Here is an 18,613-nt window from a genome sequence, read left to right as displayed (position 1 = left end):
ATGTCCATCATGGGCCTCCTGCAGTGCCACAATGATGCCACCCGAAGGTTGCAGGAACAGCAACTCATATTCCGCCTGGGAACCCTGCAGCCTAATGGTATCAATGTGGACTTCACCAGTTTCAAAATCTCCCCTTCCCCCACCGCATTCCTAAACCAGCCCAGTTCGTCCCCTCCCCCCACTGCACCACACAACCAGCCCAGCTCTTCCCCTCCACCCACTGCATCCCAAAACCAGTCCAACCTGTCTCTGCCTCCCTAACCGGTTTTTCCTCTCACCTATCCCTTCCTCCCACCCCAAGCCGCACCTCCAGCTACCTACTAACCTCATCCCACCTCCTTGACCTGTCCGTCTTCCCTGGACTGACCTATCCCCTCCCTACCTCCCCACCTCTACTCTCTCCACCTATCTTCTTTACTCTCCATCTTCGGTCCACCACCCCCTCTCTCCCTATTTATTCCAGTTCCCTCTCCCCATCCCCCTCTCTGATGAAGGGTCTAGGCCCGAAACGTCAGCTTTTGTGCTCCTGAGATGCTGCTTGGCCTGCTGTGTTCATCCAGCCTCACATTTTATTGTCTTGGAATTCTCCAGCATCTGCAGTTCCCATTATCTCTTATCCGTGAAACTCAGCAGGCCTGGCAGCATCTGTGTGGAGAAAGCAGAGTTAATGTTTTGAACCAGTGACTCTTCAACAGTGCTTTTAGCAGCTAGGAAAATGTGAAATTTATGCTGAAGACAAAGTTGGGCGAGTGGAGTGGACGAAGTGGTGAGAGAATAGGTGGAGATGGGGCCCAGAAAGGGGGAGTGAGAGAGAGAGAGAGAGAGAGATGGAAGTGGTAGGTCAACAAGGAGATTATGGATAGTAGGCTAAGTGATAACGAGAACTAAGAGTAGGAGAGAATGGGTAGCGTGTACTGAAAACAACCCATGTCATAACAGGACACGGGTAGGGCTGCTAAAAAAAAATGGAAGACAGAATCAGGCTGTAGGGTCACCAAGCAGAAAATGAATGTTGTTCTTCCAGCTTGCGCAGAGATTTGCTGGAACACTGCAGCAAGCCTGAGGTAGATGGCCAGGGAACTCGGTTACATGTTGAAGTGACAAGCAATGGGAAGCTCGGCATCATTTTTTTGTGGGCAGAATGAAGATGTTCTGTAAAGTGGTCATCCAGTCTGTGTTCTGTCTCCCCAGTGTAGGAGACCACATTGTGAGCAGCGAGCACACTAGACCCGATTGAATGGAAGGCAGGCAAACTGTTGCTTCACCTGGAAGATGTGTTTGGTGCCGTGGATGGCGAGGAGGGAGGAGGTAAATGGGGAGACTTTATACCTTCTGCAATTGCATGGAAGGGTATTGTGGGATTGTGAGATGTTGGGAATGGAGGAGTGGACAGGGTCTCCTGGAAGGAACAGTCCGTCCAGAATGCTGGCTAGGGAGGCGAGTTGAATATGTATTTGATTGTGGCATCCTGTTGGAGATGATGGAAATGCAGCTTGTGATTCTTTAGCTGTAGAGGCTGGTTGGGTATTAAATGAGGACCAGAGGACCTTATCAGTCTTTTGGGAGGGAAGGGAAGAGGTGAAGGCAGAAGTGAGGGAGATAGGTCGAATATGGTTGAGGGCACCGTGGTGGAGAATCCTCGGTATGAGGCTTCATTGCAAAAGTTTGAATCGTCAGAATGGATCCAATGGAGATGGAAAAGCTGGGAGAACGGAATATGAGGATTTATAGTCCAGGTAGATGGTAGGTTTGTAATGGGTATCAGTGGGTAGGCTATCTCCAAGCATGGAAACAACTGTTAAATTTGAGTGGATGCAAAAAAGATTTATAAGAATGTTGCCGGGATTGTGGTGTTTGAATTATAGGGAGAAGCTGGATTGACTGGGGTTATTTTCCTTGGAGCATCTGAGGCTGAGAGATAGTAAGAACTGCAGATTATGGAGTCAGAGATGACACAGTGCGGAGCTGGAGGAACACAGCAGGCCAGGCAGCTTCAGAGTAGCAGGAAAGTTGACATTTTGGGTCAGGACCCTTCTTCAGAAAAGTCTTAAGGAAACCCTTTTTCTGAAGAAAGGGTCTGACCTAAAACTGCAATTTTCCTGCTCCTCTGATGCTGCCTGGCCTGCTGTGTTCTTCCAGCTCCACACTGAGGCTGAGAGGTGATCTTATAGAGGTTTTTAAAATCGTGAGAGACATGGATAGGATGAACAGCCAAGGTCTTTTTCCTAGAGTGGAAGACTCCAAAACTAGATGCCATATGTTTAAGGTGAGAGGAGAAAGATTTATGGAGGACCTGAGGGGTAGCCTTTTCGTGCAGAGGGTAGTTTGTGTTTGGAATGAATTGCCAGAAGAGATCGTGAAGACAGGTAAAATTACAACATTTAAAATGCATTTGAGTAAGTACATTAAAAGGAAGGGCTTAGAGGGATATGGGCCCAATGCAAATGGGAATATATCACATTGGGATGTCTGGCTGGCATGGGCCTAAGTTAGACCTAAGGGCCTGTTTCTGTGTTGTATAACTCTGTAACTGTATGACTGTATGCCGAAGAAAGGAAGGGGCGAGTCTGAGATGGGCCAGGTGAAGGTGAGAGCAAAGTGAAAATTGGAAGTGAAATTGATAAATTTGAATTGATAAATGAGGCTGAGATATTCAAGAGAAGGATGAAGGTCACTGCAACTTGTGACACTCTCAGCATTCTCAACCTTCCTGAGTCCTCTGGTAGAGGGAGTGGTTGTGGTGCCACTGTCCTCACTGAGATTCAGGTCATGCAGCCGCAAACGGGACTGATTGGGTCACTGTGATGTGTTGTTTCTGTTCAGTACAAGTAGTTAGTATCAGTGATGAGGTAAATAAAGTCATGGTTATTTCCAATGGTTAGCATGCTGTTTACATCTCTACGTCAAACAGTAGTTACAATGCACAGATATCGTCAGCTTCTGACTGGTGCCAGAGGAGATTGAAGCCAGTGGTCTATCTGTCTGCAACTGACAGTCTGTGAAGGCTGAAAGCGTGGTTGCTGTCCTGGTGAAAGCTCATTATTGGTGCACTGCCAGGCATCCGGTCTATTATTATTCAGTCGTCAGGTTCCTTCAGCTAAACCTTAGTTACATTACTGCATTCCTCACAGAAGCTGTCCTGCAGAGAGTTTGTTCTGAGCCTCCAGGCTTGGCCAACTCCATTGTTATTTAGGGCACTCTGTGCAAATGATATCATTTCATAAGAGTCCCCTGGTCTTTGATATCCACCATCCAATTTTCTTTCTCATCATTATCAGATGACATGGGGCCTTCCTTCTGGCAGTAACTCCTCTTTCCTGTGTAATGTTGCGCAGTATGCAGCCCACAGCAACAATGAGAGACAGCCTGACAATGAGGAACGTAGTGGAGCACAATTGCAATCTGGGCAACAAAAACACATCTTGATGTTCACTGAGGTTTCTGGTTAGTTGGTGCTCTCACTGTACCACTGTTGGGGCGTCTGTTTGAGGGTTTTGTAGCAGTGTGAGGAACCATTCCCCCAATGGGTAGTTCTTGCAACCAAGAACCCATCTGCATACCCAGGGAATTAGATGAAAGTGTGGAGAACTGTTTGACTGAATGAGCTGCCAGGAAAGTAAGGTTTTCCTCTGATTGCACGCCAGCTGCACATTGAGTGAGTGGTATGTCTTCCTGTTAATTATTCTATGAGCTACTACCCTAATATCGACAGTCAATATTGTCCCACAATTGGGGGCAGTTGGAGATAACAGTGTACCCTATTGCCCTCCATGCTTGACATGCCTCATCATTGTCTCAATCACTACAGTCAGCCTTGGTGAAGAGGGCATCTGTCATTGATGTGATGTACTGGCACACAATGGAAGTTCATAAGTGAGCGCTGGAAGGATGCTGATGTAAAGAATGACTTGCACTGCTACTGACAGGATCAATCCATGCATGGGGAGAAGTGAGAGTTTGCTATCGATGAGGGTACAGGTTTCTATCACCACCTTCCCAGAGAGTTGCAGTCTACTTCTGCACTGGCATGTGGTGCTGTTGAGGTTGCTGTGCCTGTTCAGTATGCCTTGGGCACCGGGTAACTCTCTGCCCTTACTTCTTGATAATGCCTCCCCACATGTGCCCTCCTGCTGTCTGAGGCATCTACTGAATCATTGGATGTTGCCTCCTGCCTCAATAAGGGAGCTGGGTTCACTTCCAGCCACATCCTTCATGTTTCTGTAGAGGGTGCCTGGCAGAATGCCCTGATACTTGTTGGTCACAATTAAGTATGCAACCCATGAGATAGCAAGGACTTCAACATTCTTTGACTATGACTGAAATTTTCCAGGCAAACGCCTGATGATTTTAAGGCACTGCATTTAAGTTGCACAAGCTCTTTTGACTTCCGGCCGGACTCCCAAGGTGTTCATGCCTGCATCTTGAAGGCATGATTTAAGAGTTTTCAAATCACGGCTGGCTCCAGGAAAATAGCAAACATTCAGTAGCCAGTCCTTTACAAGAGCGCCACAGGCTTCTGTATTGGTACATTTCGGGTTCATGACCCCATTCCCTTTCCTGTGCCACTGGATATTGCCGGAGACTGAAAGAAAACGGGAAAATCTGTTTTTGCATCTTGGCAGCATTTTGTTTCTGATATTGTGTCCACCAAAGGCCTCAGTAATTGTCACAGTGCTAAATGTGTTGAATCTACTTGTTTATGATCGCAGTTACCTATTTTGGCAGTTAATCATTTATCGCTATGTTCTGTTAGTTTATTCAGAAGGAGCAGTTTAGATGTGGAACATTAGTTAATGAGGCAAAGAAAGGAAATGTACAACTCATGACAAGTGATAATGCTTTACTGATCCCAGTGCTGTTCTGTAGAATAGAGGAGTAGATTCAGCATGCTCATAATTCCCAGTGGTCCCATGTGATGTTGGCCTCTTGTAATATTTGGTTGTCTCATACCAACTGTCATTGTTCTTCCCTCAGACTGATGTCAGGGAACTCCTGGTCTTTCCCCAAGGAGATGACATGGCTTGTCTCCCTGAATCTTCATGCAGCTTTCTCCCATCCTGTCCCTGTCCATAGACTTTACTTTGGGAGCTGGCCTTCAATGCTATGTCAATCACCTGTTTCACAAATCTGGACCAATGACCATAGAACGGCTACTTATGATGTCTGATTATCATTATCCCTTTGCCAGCCTTCATCTGAGGATTAGTTTACCATTCTTTCTAAGAATGAGCACTCTTTATTTTCAAAAACAACATTATGATAATAGGATTGTTTAAAAAAAATCATTTGTGGGATGTGGGCGTCGCTGGCTGGCCAGCATTTCTTGCCTATCCTAGCTGCCCTTGAGAAGGCGGTGGTGAGCTGCCTTCTTGTATCACTGCAGTCCACCTGCTGTGGGTTAACCCACAATGCCATTGGGAAGGGGTTTCTAAGATTTTTACCCAGCGACAGTGAAGAAACAGTGATATATTTCCAAATCAGGATGATGAGTGGCTTGGAGTGGATCTTGAATTTAGTTGGTGGTGTTCCCACCAATTTACTGTTTTTGTCCTTCTAGAATGGAAGTGGTCATGGGTTTGGAAGTTGCTGTCTAAGGGTCTTTGCTGAATTTCTACAGTGTGTCTTATAGATAAAACTCACTGCTGTTACTGAGCGCTGGTGGTAGAGAGCGTGAATGCCTGTGGATTAATGCCAATCAAGAGGCTACTTTGTCCTGAATGGTGTCAAGATACTTGAGTGTTGTTGGAGCTGCACCTATCCCAGCAAGTGGAGAGTATTCAATCACACTCCTGACTTGGGCCTTGTATAAGGGGGAAAGGCTTTCGGGAGTCAGGAAGTAAGTTACTTCTCTCAGTGTTTCTAGCCTCTGATCGACTCTTGTAGCCAATGTGTTTATATAGCATGTCCAGTTGAGTTTCTGGTCAACAGTAACCCCGATGGTATTGATAGTGGGGAATATTATGATGGTAATACCATTGAATACCAAGGGGCAATGGTTAGATTGTCTCCTATTGGTGATGGCCATAGCCTGGCATTTGTGTGGCATGAATGTTATTTACAAATGGGCAGTGTCGGCCCAATTCTAGACATTGTCCAGGTTTTGTTGTACTTAAGCATGATATGCTTCAGTATCTGAGGAGTCATGAATGGTGCTAAACATTGTGCAATCATTGGCAACAATCGCCACTTCTGACCTTATGATGGAGGGAAGGTCATTGATGAGGTTGCTGAAGATGGTTGCACCTAGGGCATTACCTTGAAGAGCTCCTGCAGACATATCCTGGAGCTGAATGACTGACCTCCAACAACAAAAACCATCCTTCTATGTCCCGGGTATGACTCTAAACATAGGAAAGTTTGTCCCTGATACCCGTGCATTCCAGTTTTGCTAGGGCTCCTTGATGCCACACTCAGTCAAATGCAGCCTTGTTGTCAAGGGCTGTCACTCTCACTTACCGCTGGAATTCAGCTCTTTGGAACAAGACTGCAATGAGCTCAGGAGCTGAGTGGCCCTGGCAGAACCCAACAGAGTGTCAGGGAGCACATTATTGCTAAATAAGTGCTGCTTAATATCACTGTTGATAACACCTTGGATGGGGCAGTAATTGGTCAGTTGGACTTGTCCTGCTTTTTACGTACAGGACATAGCTGGGCAATTTTCCACATTGTCAGGTAGATGCCAGTGTTGCAATTGTACAGGAAGAGCTTGGCAAGGGAGCAGGAAGTTCTGGAACACAAGCCTTCGGTACTATTGCCAGAATGCTTTCACTGCATCCACTATCTCCAACCATTTCTTGACATCACATGGAGTGAATCAAATTGGCTGAAGACTGGTCCCAGTAATGTGGACCACTGGAGGAGGCCAAGATGGATCATCCACTTGGCACTTCTGGCTGAAGATTGCTGTGAATGCTTCAGCCTTACCCTTTGAACTGATGTGCTGGGCTCTTCCATCATTGAGGTTGGGGATATTTTTGGAGCCAGGATTGCAGAGCTTAGATCTGATCCATTGGCTGTGATGTCGCTTTGCTGTGTCTATCACTTGCTGCTTTTGCTATTTGGTGTGCAAGTGGTCCTGTTTGGTGGCTTCACCAGGTTGACACTTCATTTTCAGATATCCCTGGCATGCCCTCCTGCACTCTCCATTGAACTAGGGATGATCCCTTAACTTGATGGAAATGGTTGAGTGAGGGATATGCTGGACCATGAGGTTACAGGTTGTGTTGGAGAACAATTCTGCTAGTGTTGATGGCCCACAGTGCCTCATGGATGCCCAGACTTGAATTGCTTGATCTGTTCGAAGTCTGTTCTATTTAGCATGGTGATTGTGCCACACAACATGATGGAGGTTATTCTCAATGTGAAGGTGGGATTTCACCTCCACAAGGACTGTGTGGTGGTCACGCTTACCAGCACTCTCTTGGACAGATACATCTGCTGCTGGCAGATTGATAAGGATGAGTTTCCTCGTGGTGGTTCCCTCACCACATGCTGCAGCCCCAGTCTAAAAGCTATGCGCTTTAGGACCCAACCAGCTCAATCAATAGTAATGTTGCCAAGCCGCTGTTAGTAGTGGCCATTGAAATCCCTCACCCAAAGTATATTTTGTGCCCTTGCCATCCTTAGCACTTCCTCCAAGTGTTGTTCAACATGGAGGAGCACTGAGGGAGGATAGTGCAAGGTAACCAGAAGGAGGTTTCCTCATCCATGTTTAACCTGAAGCCATGAGACTTTATGAAGTCTGGAGTCAATATTGAAAATTGCTACTGTGCCACCACCACCTCTGCTGGTCCTGTACTGCCAAGAGGACGGGACATATCCAGGGATGGTGATTGGAGTATGTGGGACATTGTTCGTAAGAGATCATTTTATGAGCATGAGTATGTCAGGCTGTTGCTTTCTAGTCTGTGAGGCAGCTCTCCCAATTTTGGCACTAGTCCCCCAGTGTTAGTAAGGAGGATTTTGCAAGGTTGACAGGGTTGTTTCCGTCATTGTCTTTTCCAGTGCCTAGATCTACGCCAGGTGATCTGTTCCATTACCTTGAGATTTTGTAGAGATTGATACAACTGAGTGGTTTGCTGAGCCATTTCAAAGGGCATTTGGGAGTCAACCACATTTCTGTGGATCTGGAATCACATGAAGACCAGCTTAGATGAGGGTGCCAATTTTCCTTCCCTGAAGGGAATTCATGAACCAGTTATATTTTTATGACAATCAATAGTTCCGTGGTCATCAGTAGATTCTTCATTCTGGTTTTGTTTTATTGAATTCAAATTTCACCATTTACCTTTTCTGCATTCGAATCTCATCACCTAGAACATTAGCTGAGTTTCTTGATTAACTGGCTGGTGATAATACTTCTAGGTCATCGCCTCCCCTAATTTCGTGTCAGATAAATGATTAATGCCAACTCAATAAGCATCATGACTTCCTGCTTCTTGTATTTCTTCCTTTTGTTTTCAGTGTTAGAAGTTTGGAAAATTACGTGCTGCTATAACGGCTGTTAAACAAAATCTCATGCTACATGGGAAACACTAAGAAAATTCCATTTTTTAAGAGACTCCAATATCCAATGGTAAGATTGTCAACGCTACACCCTCTATATGTAGGACTAATACAATAGCATGTATCCCGGAAGCCTTTTTTGGATATGTTCAGTATTTATTATGATACCTAGTATAATTTTTCTATCTAATGCATGGACTTCAGACTGAGTTCTAACACAAGGTTTTTATACAGCTAATTTAGTTCTGAGAAAAATCAGAAATAAAGATCCCATTAGATTGCTATCTTTCTGAAAGTGGAAATGCATTGATTGGCTATTGTTAACATTTAATTTTATGCACAATGCTTCAGTATAACAGTTAATATAAGACTTAATACATTCCAGATGATGCATATCTAAAGGTATATTGCTGGGTTAGTGAAGTATTAAGGAATTCAGAACCTTCAAAATTCAACAGTAGATTATCAATATCAACTGAGCCCTAAGAGCTATCACTATTTGGAGACGTGTTTTTCAAAATTTGATTTAGATGCAAAGGTAGCAGTTAGTTCCCTCACGGCAAGCACCAGCGAGTTAATCATGTGACTCACACTGCAGTGCTATTTTGCCATGTGACTTACATTGCAGTGATAGGGATTTTTTATTTCACTGACTGTTATAGAATAATAGAACTCAAAGAAATATTGCTTTATTATTTTCTCCATTACTACTTCTGTGTTATGAAGAAAATTGATGCATATTATGTTGACATTACTCAAATTTCAACTGATGCTTCCTTTTCCAATAATATTGCTTGATGTTTGACTTTTAGTCTTTTAATACTTTTGCTGTGGTTCTCGTGCACTTACATAGAATTTCAGACCTGCACACATAATTTCGTTGCTTGTGCAGTGTTCAGCTTTCAATGAATTTACTTGCAAAGTGATATTCTGAAAATTCTTGATAATAAGTATTGGAGAAATGGATATTTTATCAATCAAAATATCTCTCTGAATCTCGCAACACTGAGAGCTTTTGTGAGCTCTCACAAAAAGCTTTGATTAACTCCAAATATATTTTAACAAAATAAGTGCAAAACATTTAATTGATAAATGCTAAAAATTAGGTAGTTATTAGGATCGCTTATACTTTTAAAAATTAATAGAATCCTTAAATTAAACATGTTTTATTTTCATTAATAACTGTTACTTCAAGGTTGTTTCTATTCAGGCAATATAATCAAAGCGCTCATCGCAAATCTAATGTATGGCACTAAGTGTGGTAGATCAACTGTTTTCCTCTCATTAAATTAAGGTGTAACTTTCCAGCCAATTATGCAATTCTCTTGGTAAAGCAAAAAGAAATGGAAGAACCGCTCAGTCAATTTCGGAACTTCCTCTTCAACCATAAGGGCTTTCCAATCTTCCAATGTCCCACCTGTATTTTACAGGTGTTATGTCGGATACAGTTGAGAACATAAATCAGAGTTTGCTGGAGAAACTCAGCAGGTTTAGCTGCATTTGTGGAGAGAAGACAGAGTTAAAGTTTTCAGTTCAGTGACACTTCTTCAGAACTGATCTCAGCGAGGAAAAAGTGGCATTTATGTTGATGTCAGGGGCAGGGAGAGAAAGGAGTTAGCAGATAGGTGGAGTCAAAGCCCAAAGAGAGTGAGAAAGAGAGAGAGAGGAAAAAAGTTTGGCAAACAAAGGGATTGTGAGCCAGAGAAGAAGAAAAGCTAGACAGGTGATATTGGGGATTTTGAGTGTGTGGAAAGGGGTTGGCAGATCTGAAAACGACCTATGTGATGACAGGACTTTGGGTAAATGACATAGTGTTCAGGCCCTAAAATTATTGAACTTGATATTGAGTCCTGAAGTCTATAAGATCCCCAAGTGGAAGTTGAGACGCTATTCTTCCACCATATGCTGAGTTTTGCTGAAGCACTGCAGCAGGCCAGAGACACAAGTGTTACCTTAGTGAAATGATGGTGTGTTGAAGTGGCAAGCTACTGGCGGGTCAGGTTCATTTATACAGAAGGTATGCGTTTTACAACATGATCACCCAGTCTGTGTTTATTGTCCCCAGTGTAGAGGAGACTGTGTTGTGAGCAGTGAATACAGTAGCCTAGACTGAGTGAGGTGCAGATAAATCACTGCTACGCCTGAAAGGTATGTCAGGGGCTTTGGCTAGTGAGGAAGGAGGATTTAAACAGATATGTTTCAGATGTCCAGCATCCAAGTTCAATGTTTTATTTACAGTTAAAAACATATTATTTACCCAGTGCTAAAGCTGCAACTTGTTCTATATTTCAACAGAAAGAAACATTTCTTGACATCTTACCAAGTTCTAAGATTATGTAACTGACCTTTATGTCCTCAGGTTCATCTTAGTAAAACAAATCCATATTGATTGAATATAATCTTGCTGTGTTTTAAGGACCTTAATCAAAACTCCAGAAATCTTAACCTTACTAGAGTACAAACCTATCCTCTTCAAGGTTATCTTTGCAAGATCGTAAGTTGTAAGAGCAGAAGTAGGGCCATTCAGCCCATTGTGGTTGATCAGATAAACTTCAAATCCATTTTCCCATTTTTTTTGTGGCTGAGCGGTTAGCACTGTTGCCTCATAGCACCAGGGATCCGAGTTTGATTCCACCCTCGGGAGACTGTGTGGAGTTTGCACATTCTCCCCGTGTCTGCGAGGGTTTCCTCTGGGTGCTCTGGTTTCCTTCCACAGTCCAAAGATGTGCAGGTTAGATGGATTGGCCATGCTGAATTGCCTGTACTGTTCAAGGATGTGTAGATTAGGTGAGTTACAAGGGTATGGGTCTGGATGAGATCCTCCAAGGGTCCGTGTGGACTTGTTGGGCCGAAGGGCCTGTTTCTACATTGTAGGTATTCTCTGATTCCCTCACTGATTTAAAATTTGTCTTTCTCAGCCTTAAATACACTTAGTGACCCAGGCTCTACAGCCTTTTCTGGTAAAAAATTCCACAAATTCATGACCTTCTGAAAGAAGAAATTCCTCCTCATCTCTGTCTTAAAAGGGTGAACCCTGACTCTAAGTTATTGCCAGGTGCTAGAGTCTTCTACAGGGGAAACAATCTTCCCACATCTAACCTGTCAAGTCACCTCAGAAGCGTGTATGTTCTAACAAGGTCATTTTTTCTTGCCTAACCTATTCAATTTCTCCTCTTAAATTAGTCCTTCCATAGCCAGGATGAGCTGAGTGAGATTTCTCTGGACTACCCCTGATGCTAGTATATCTTTCTAAGATTTGAGCATCAAAACTGTTCATAGTATTCCAGCTATGGTCTGATTAATTTCTCTCTACAGATGCTGCCACACCTGCTAAATTTCTTCAGTATTCCCTGTGTTTGTTTGTGGACTGATTGGCTTTGTATCGTTTCAGCCAAACCTTCTTACAATTATACTCCATTCTCGTTGAAATAAAAGCTTACATGCAATCCCTCTGTGTTCTTTCTACAGTCTTTCTCCATTTAAATAATATTCAGCTCCTCTATTCTTCCAGTCAAAGTGCATAACCTCTAGCTTTCCTACATTATATTCCATCTGCAAAGTTTTTGGTCACTTGCATATTCTCTCGCTATCCCTCAATCTAATGGAAAAGATGGATATCTGGAGTTTTGGGTAATTGATATTAAAAAAATTCCAGCTGTCTAGCTGGAGCGAGTCTAAAGTTTAGATTAGTAACCCTTAATGTGTCAGATGATACTTGCAGCATTTGGCACACGATTAAGCCAATGACTGCTCTACAGATTCTAAAAGATTAAAAAGTTTATCTTGACAGGTTTAGGCCCTTCTAGTGAATACCATCCTGAAGTTGATAAGAGTTTGAGACTAATGTAGCATCTGTTGAAGAGAGTTCCAGCTGCCCTCAAAACCAGTCTGAAAGACAAAAAAAAGAGTTAGAAAACAATGGAGTATTGAGAAGATGACAATTCCTGAAGACTGGTTTAGAAGCATGGTAACAGTGAATAACCTGAAAAGCTGAGAGTATGCAGAGATCTGAATGATCTCAATAAAGCTTTGAAGAGATCTCACTATTCCATGCCTGTCATTGAACAAATTTTGCCACAACCTGGCAAGGCAAAAATCTTTACAATCTTCAATGTGAAGAATGTTTATTGGCAAATAGGTCTGGCTGAAAACAACGGTTTTCTAACTATATCCTGGATGCCACTCAAGAGAAACAGATGGTTGTACATGCTACGTGGCATTTCCACTGCTCCAGAAGAATATTAACACAGGCGGAACAAGATAGTCAGCGATCTTCCAGGAAGTGCTACCTATTGAAGATGGTCTGTGGCTGTGGAGACACAATAAAAGAAGCTATCACTGATCACAGTCACAATCTGATGTGATTGCTGCAAAATGCTTGCCAGATGAATCGGAAACTGAACAAGAAAAAGATGCAATTGAAGCTGTGTGAAGTCAAATACATAAATCATGCACCAGCAATAGAAACTTTGCCCAGATCCTGACAAAGGGAGAACTACAACAGATATGTAGTGATCAACATACGTAAAAGCAATGCAACAATTTGTTGGATTTTCATTCTATTTAACAAAGTTCTTGCCGAATATGTTATCAGTGTGAATCTCTGCGCAAGATCACTGTTAAGGGTGTGAAGTGATATAGTGACACAGAACAAGAAACATCTTACTTTAGAATCAAACAACTAGCGATGACTAAGCCAGTGGCAAGGTGGTGTAGCACTTATGGTGAAGTAGTTTTGCAATGTGATGCCAGTAGGACATGGCTTGGATTGGATTTAGTTTGATTTTATTTATTTATTGTCACCTGTATTTTGTTACAGAATCCAGTGAAAAGTGTTGTATATTGTCACCACTCTCTGGCGCCAGCATAAAACGCAAATAAAAACATAGAATATCAAGGCCGAAAATGAAGAAAAAAGGAGAGTGTTCAGTATGACAGCCCTTCTTGTTAAGTGCTCCACCATGAGCCTAGTCCCCTTCACCACGCTGCTGCTGGATGAAAGTCACCATTCTTCAGTGCCATCATACCTCTACCGATGCCCTTGCACTAATAGTCCTTCATAGACCACGCTAGTACAGTCATCATCGATGCCACCAATTCTATCGGTCTGCATTGGGCCCACCTCAGCTATGTACCCATTGCTGATACTGCAGGGTGTCATACTGGGCCTAAATTGGCCTCTGCTGCTGCCTCCATGAATCTGCACTGGATGCAAACGCTGCTGGGAGTAGCACTTATACTGTGAGGATAAACAGCTTTGTTTCCATCCAGGGTGATAATACAAACTGAACAACATTACGGTCAGAAACAGTTGGAGTGCCTGATTGTTGCCCTTATTTGTGAGGATTTTAATCAACGCTAGTTTTGCAAATTTAAAGTTGAAGTGAAGTACAATCACATGCCATTTCAAAGCATCTTCTTCAATTTACTTCCATCAATTCCAAAGCATCTGCTAAAATGCTATTTCATTTTCAGCTATAACATCAGGACATGGTATGCAAGCAAACGAAATAGGTGTACATTGCCAAGATGCTGTTGAGAGCAGTACTCCCTATAAAGAAAGTGATGATGCTAAGGCAGAGTGTGAAATCTTTAGATTCGATAAGAAGTAGCAAGTTGATGTGCTAAGCTGCAAATCTTTAAGTGTTGCAGGAAGTAGTAATGAAAAGTAACCTGAAAACATCAAGGAAACACTTATTGCTACGAGAGGATAATCGGCAGACAGAACTTAAGTTATAACTCAAAATCTTATAGAAAGGAAAGAGAGTCATTGTCCCCAAGGAGACGAGAAAAAAAGATGTTAATGTGCATTCGTGCAAGTCTCCTCTACACTGGAAAGGCAAAGTGCAGACTCAGCCATTGCTTTGCAGAACACCTATGTTTTGTCCACAAAAACAACCCTGATTTTCTAGTTGCCTGAAATTTCACCATACCATCATGTTCCCTGGCCCACATCTCTGTCTTGGGCTTGCTGTAGTGCTCCAGTGAAGCTCAGTATAAGCTGGAAGAACAAAATCTCATTTTCTGCTTGGGAATGGTGCAGCCTTCTAGACTCAACATCAAGTTCAACAATTTTAGGACCTGAGGGCCTTCTCCCATATCCCTACCCACACTCCCCATACTCTAGGCCTTGTCATCATATAATCTGCTCCAACAAACAACCCATTTTCAGCAACTAATGGTTTCCATTAGCAGCTATTCATTCTCCCAGACTGACTTTACCCATCCCTTTGTCGGCCCAGCTGTATTTTTTATCCCTCTGGGTTCCATTTCCATTTATTGTTTATTCTTTTCCACTCTGTCCATCCCACCTTTAGAACATATACCAACCTTCTCCTAGCTACAATCAGTGTTGAAGGAGAGTCACTGGATCTGAAATATTAACTCTTCTTTCTCTCCACAGATGCTGCCAGACCTGCTGTGTTTTTTCAACAATTTCTGGTGCTGTTTTGGGTTCCCAAGTGGAAAATGAGGTGTTGTTCTTCCAGCTTTCTCTGACCTTTGCTGGAATATTTGCTGTGGGAATTACATTCCCGAGAGAAGGAACATCACACAAAAAATAACCAGATACTGAAGGAACATCTAACACAAACATACAGACATAGTGTTAAGAGATCTATACAACTTTAAGATAAAAACCGGAAGAACCACAGACACTGTAAATCAGGAAAAGCTCAGCAGGTCGGGCAGCATCTGTGAAGAAAAATCAGAGTTAACATTGCTGGTCTGGTTACCCTTCCACCAGTCATATTCCTTCCCCCTCCCTCCATCCAACCTTTAGTATACATACCAACCTTTTCCTGGCTATAATCAGTTCTGAGGAAGGGTCATTGGACCTGAAACATTAAATCTGATTGTTCTTCACAATTTAAAGATTATGTCTGTGATTAGTGTGCAAAATCTGAAGAAGATGGAACTAACTAGAATTAGCAAACAGTTGTCTTAATAATGACTGTTTTCTTTGTCACCATGTAGAGCAAACATTTTATTATCTGGCACCTATTGGAGCAGAAATGGACCAGTTGATCAAATATTCTAGATAATCAAAAGGTCCACGTAGCCACAGTAAACCCTGATTAAAATCCAAAAGGACTGCAGATGCTGTCAATCAGGTGCAAAAGCAGAAGTTGCTGGAAAAGCTCAACAGGTCTGGCAGCATCTGTGAAGTAACAAAGCAGAGTTAATGTTTTGGGTCTGATGACCCTTCCTCAGAACTGAACTGTAAACCCCGAATCAGGCAAAGACCCAAACACTATAGTCACCTTTTTTTATTTATTGCTCAGATTCTTTGTTGATTGCGTTCCGGTTTCTATTTACACATAAATATAAATCATACAAAACATAGAGAGACAGAGACCCCTCAGTGCCTGTGCACTCAGCCAGGCAATCCTCAAGCTGGTCAGAAATGAATTCAGTTGTTTCGGCTGATGCACCCTCCCCACCACCTCCCATGGTTGTGTGCGAACTGAATGTAGCACCAACAGTATCCTGCGTGCACCGTACTCATTCAGTTATGAGCAGAGTGTTCTGCATTGTGACTCTCCCCCTGCCTGCACCCAGCCTAACGCAGTGGCATGGCCATCTCTCCCCCAGGATGGAGAATGCCCTCAGGAACTATTGCTTGGTGCAGCTGCAACTGCCATCTCCCTTACCTCCTCATCCTCTGGAGGATAATGTACAAAATCCGCAAACACAGTCGCTGTCTGGTTGGCTTGGTCCTCAGCCTCATGAGTTCTGTTAGCCAATACCTCCTTCTCCTGCTGCTCGGTTGAGTTTTCCTTCTCCACTGTCTCAGTGGTGCCAGTGATGTTAGCCGTGTTTGTGTTCCTAGCTTCCTCTTGCAGGTTTGTCACTACAATTTACAACATAAACACCTGGGCCTCCTGGCCCATTGCACTATCTGAAGTGTATATTTTGCCGGTTTATCAAGAGTGCTGGTTTGATAAGGTGCCGGTTAAAACAAAGTTTGCTGTCCATTTATAACTTGCAAAGTTTGTAACTGGAAATGCCAGTATATGCAATTTTTGTGCCCTTTTGTAAAAAGGTGGATTTTTGAAGAAAGCAATTGTACCCTGAGCACACTGGCTGGATTGCTGTTATTATGTGACTTCTACTTCAGCTTTAAATCCCTTTTTGGGCAGGCTTTAGCAGCCATTAAACACATATCATTGATAACTCTTACTGTTTACAACCTTGTAAGAAGACATTTTAAAGTTGTGAAGAAGGCATCTCAAACACACTGCCCTACATAACTCATAATAAAAAAAAGTAATCGCCTTTTCAGAATCCATTCTTGAGATTGTCTAAGAGCCCCTTGGCATTCTTGTCAAGGTGACAAATCACTCTAATGGACAGATCTAGCAATTTCTGACTGAAATCAAGTTAATGGGTTTGGAATTAGTAATGTCCTTTTAAAATATGAGCACTATATGTGGGCCTCTCTCCAGTTCTATAGAACATTCCTGGGCTAACTGAGTCATTAAATATACGTGCCAAGGGATTGCAAAGCATAACACTCCTGGTTTGTGAGGTGGTTAAACAAGACTTAAATGTTGGGTGAAAGGAGAGTTTCAACAAGAAATTGGATTGTGCTGTCTTTCGCAACATGGGTGTCATAATTTTTGACTTGCGTGTTGAGATGAAGATTGGCCCCATGCAGACTGCCTACATCTTGAGATATTATTAGAATACTAGATGGAATGGGGCTGTTTGACTGTTCTTAAAGGCAGTTTATTTATCTTAAAATGAAACTACTCTTGAACACTAGTACTTCCTATGTAATTAAAGAAAATGGAACAGAATGCAGAGCAAGCCCTCCAAGTTTAGAAATATCACACTGGAAGCCTTAGTGGTGCAGATACAAAGCAGGAGATGTGCCATGGTTCTGTAGGGGATCTTAGGCATCATCTCCTGAAAGGATTGGGAGCTAGTGACCAGGGCAGTGAAGTTCCGGTATCTGGACCTGACGATCTGGTAGCAGTACCACAAAATCTTGTACGACCTTCGGTAAAAGTTAACATCAGTGAATGTATTGTCACAAGGCCTCTGCTACTCTCACCCAGTTCACCTACCTCTCATGTTCCTCAGTGCATTGCCTGCCCAACACATATGTAGCACCAGACTTGGAGGTAACGTCCAGATACTTCACTTCACACTCATACACATTCCAATAATGACAATCTTACAATCAGCTCATGCTGCACCTGTATACCTCTAGACATTGAGCTGTGGCAGACACACAATTCAAGCAAGGTGGCTGCATATTGACATTATACAGTCATAGAGTCATAGATATATATATATATGTATAGATATACATATACATACAGCATGCAAACAGACCCTTCAGTCCAAATCCTCCAATGCTAACCAGATAACCTAAACTCATCTAGTCCCTTTTGCCAGCATTTGGCCCATATCCTTCTCAACCCTTCATATTCATGTCCCCATCCAGATGCCTTTTAAATGTTGTAATTGCACCAGCCACCACCACTGTGCCTGGCAGCTGGTTCTGAGTGAAAAAGTTGTCCTTAGGTCCTTGTTAAATCTTTCCTCTCTCACCTTAAACCTATGCCCTCTAGTTTTGGACACCCCCATTCTGGGTAAAAGACCTTGGCTATTCACTCTATCCACGTGCCTGGTGATTTTGTAAACCTCTGTAAGGCCACCCCTCAGCCTCCAAAACTACAAGGAAAGTAGCCCGAGCCTATTCAGGCTCTCCCTATAGCTCAAACCCTCCAACCCTGGCAACATCCTTGTATATCTTTTCTGAACCCTTTCAAGTTTAACTACATCTTTCCTATAACAGGGAGACCAGAACTGAATGCAGTATTCTTAAAAGTGGCCTCAAATTCTGCTGTCATGTGTTACAGGGCAAAGTAGTACAAAACAGAAAGCAGAACTGAGAGGGGACAAGGAACCTGAACACTGCTGAGGAAGTAACAGCCTCCATCATGGGTCCAGCTACAGCAGAGACTTCACCTTGCTGAGACAGCGAAGATGACGGTGCGGTTCAATGTAGCCCTGTTACCTGGCATGATGAGCAATTGGTAGATGGTTTGACCACAATCTCTTGTTTTCCAGCATGACACATTCGCTCACCCCAACC

The sequence above is a fragment of the Stegostoma tigrinum genome, chromosome 5 (genome assembly GCF_030684315.1).
Source record: "Stegostoma tigrinum isolate sSteTig4 chromosome 5, sSteTig4.hap1, whole genome shotgun sequence".
NCBI lineage: Eukaryota > Metazoa > Chordata > Chondrichthyes > Orectolobiformes > Stegostomatidae > Stegostoma > Stegostoma tigrinum.
This window is presented reverse-complemented; position numbering follows the sequence as displayed.